Raw genomic sequence first — 3,117 nt, forward strand, 5'->3', positions numbered from 1 at the left:
AAAATGTTATTAAGAAAATCATAAGGAAGAGAAAATACACTTACAGTATGGTATGTGTTTATTGAAAAACAAACAAACCCATGTATAAATGGACCTGTGCAGTTCAAACCTGTGTTGTCCAAGGGTCAACTGCAATGTATGTTTGTATACAAAAGGCTCAAACACTCAGAATGTGGAAGTGTCTCTTTCACCAGAAAACATCTCCTTTATCCTGTAGCAGTTGATGTGATGTGCGTTGCTACCTCTGCCTGTTTCTCTAGAAGACAGGTCATCTCCAGGGCTGTGATCACCCTCAATAATGGAACGTTGCCTTTTTTGCCACTTCACTGTGTTTGTGACTCCATCAGACTTGGCTCACCTTTCTGGATCTGCCTTTCAGCTTGGCATATCCTCCTCCCCAGGACTTCTTCCTTTTCCTTTTGCTTGTTGCCAGGCTCCTTTGAGGTATAACCCTCCCCTCCCTGCCCCCTACCTAGCTTGCTTTCTAGAAAAGCGTCCCTGCAAAACTTGAGGCTTCCTGTAATGCTCTTCACAGCGATTTCTCAGGGCTTAAACTGAACCCAAGTGGTGTGCTCTATTTCTCCCACATTGACCCTATCAAAAGTGAGAGCATTGTCCACTAAACTCGGCTAGTAATATAAAGCTGTCATATTCCAGGTTTTCTAACAGGGAGATTTCTCCTGAGAGCAAAATGGCTGGACTTCCAGGCTTGCTTTTTTTTTTAATTTTTAAAAATATTTTTATTGATTTCAGAGAGGAAGGGAGAAGGAGAGATAGAAACATCAATGATGAGAGAGAATCACTGATCGGCTGCCTTTTGCACACCCCCTACTGGGAGCTGGGGCTTGAGCCCACAACCCGGGCATGTGCGCTGACCAGGAATCGAACCTTGATATCCTGGGTCATAGGTTCACGTTCAACCTCTGAGCCACAGGTTAGCCTGTAGGCTTAGTTTTTAAATTTTGATACCATTAAGTCCTAAATACTTTCAATGGAATTCAACAAATGCTAAAGGCAATAGAACAAATACAGACCTAGAGATGAACACAAACCTAAATCATCTGGCTGATAAAATAATATTTCATTTCAGATTGACGGCTCCACATCATTGTCTCCTCACATAGCTTTCCTCCGGCCGTCACAGGACAGTGGGCATCTTTGATTCAATCTCTTGGAAGGATTTCCAAGTATTGATAGATTACTCCAAGTAGAGAACCAAAAATGTGAGTCTCATAACAACAAAGGTGTCCGCTCTCATTCCTGTCTCAGGGGAATCACTGGGATTCCATTTTATTTCTAAATCTCCTCTCCTCCATGTCACTCCCTTCAAGCATCAGATTCCAGCAGATCCAGCCTAATCCATACAAAGGGGCACACACCACTAGAGGAGGGAGTGTTGTGTCCTAATACAACCCTTTTTAGTTCCCAGAATGCCTGGATGTAGATTTTAGAAACAGGAATCAAGAAATGGAGAAATTAGGCCGCCAGCACGGGAGCACTTCCCCGCTCACCCATCTCAGAAGCTGCAGCCAAGCCAGAGCATCCAGGGGGAGCCTGTGTGGGCAGCACCAAGACCTGCCAGGGAACACTGCAGCCCGCTGTGCCATCTGCTGTTAGGATGTCCCAACATGAGGGTGTCAGCTGTGATGCACGTTTAAAAGGAAAATTTTGAGGTTGCAAGATACATGCTTAATTTGCTACAGTTATTGTCTTGGTGCATCTTGTTATGAAAGTAGTGCAACAACAGGGCATACAACTGACCACCCAGTGCAGTGCATACTAGCAAGGGTAGAATTTGATTTGTACTATGGTGGGGAAGCTTTCTCTGCAGAGCAGCCACAGCCCTTTACTTGTCCCTATTGTGGAAAAATGGCTTATACAGAGACACCTCTTCACAAACATGTTGCTTCTGAACATGCAGAAACATCAACAGAAGTGATCTGGCCTGTCTGTGCAGCACTACCTGGAGGTGGCCCTGGTCCTGCCATAAACGACTGTGCAGCTCATCCTACACTTGAACACACAACTCCTAGAGATTTAGAAGAACTGGGTGGTGTTCGACATGTACCTAGAATGTTTCACCTTGGCTGGGAATTAGGAGGTCCTCCTGCTCATAGATCAAACAGACACTTTAAATTTTTTATTTTTCATTTTTTTTAGTTAATCCTCACCCAAGGATATTTTTTCCATTGCTTTTCAGAGAGAGTGAAAAGGAGGAAGGGCAGAAGGGGAATAGAGACAGAGAGGGAAATATTGATGGGAGAGAAACACATGGATTGGGATGTGTCTCCTGCAGGCACCCAAACCAGGACCAGGGATCAAACCTGCAATCCAGATAGCACCCTTGACCTGGAATCATTTGGTTGGCAGGCATACGCTGTCTTAGCCACACTGGCCAGGGCCAAACATGCACTTTACTAGCAATTCTACTGGTGGACTTTCTACTTCTCAGAGTTCATGTTCTCCGAGCAATAGGGGTGCCACGGATCCTATTGCTGAGCTTTTATCTCAGTGGTCAGGAGTGAGACGTTCTGCAGGAGGATAGCTTAATTCTGGCCCTGGTGCTTCTCAATTACAACTGTAGATGCAGCTGCAGTTAGAACTGCCAGCAACTGGAGACCACACGTGACACAAGCTGTGCACTAACACAGGCTCACCGCTACAATCACACCATCACACCAACAACCAACACAGTTAACACAGAACGTCAGCACACTCTCCAGAATTCCCAATTTCTTTTAACAAGGTGGAATGATCCTAACATGTTAGAAACAGAGCGTCAATCCATAGAAAGTGACTGTGCAGACGGCAGCCCGTCCAGGAGCTCCTTCCATCTACTTTCCTGGGCGAAGAGAGCTCCTCTTCAGACGAGGTGGGAGGCGGGGATGGCAGAATTTAGTGCTATGGACTGTGTAGATATTATGCCTTTAGATATTGCTTCAGAAGACCTAAGTTTAAAAGAGGATAATGAAAGAAACCTGGCCCCACCTCCTCTTTGATGGCAGCCCGATCCTCACACAATGTCCTCTGTGCTGTATTTGCCAATGAAAGTGGACAACAACTAGATTGCATTGTTTGGTGCTTGTAATTTCAGGTCTGTCACTCTTGTTACTTTGT

General features: G+C 45.1%; 1 pseudogene; it reads left to right on the top strand.

Annotated features, from left to right (window-relative positions):
• The first annotated feature begins 1,618 nt into the window (after positions 1–1,618).
• On the top strand, positions 1,619–2,999 carry LOC102423664 (annotated as a pseudogene).
• Positions 3,000–3,117: the final 118 nt, after the last annotated feature.

This window comes from Myotis lucifugus, unplaced genomic scaffold (assembly GCF_000147115.1).
Source record: "Myotis lucifugus unplaced genomic scaffold, Myoluc2.0 scaffold_29, whole genome shotgun sequence".
Lineage (NCBI taxonomy): Eukaryota > Metazoa > Chordata > Mammalia > Chiroptera > Vespertilionidae > Myotis > Myotis lucifugus.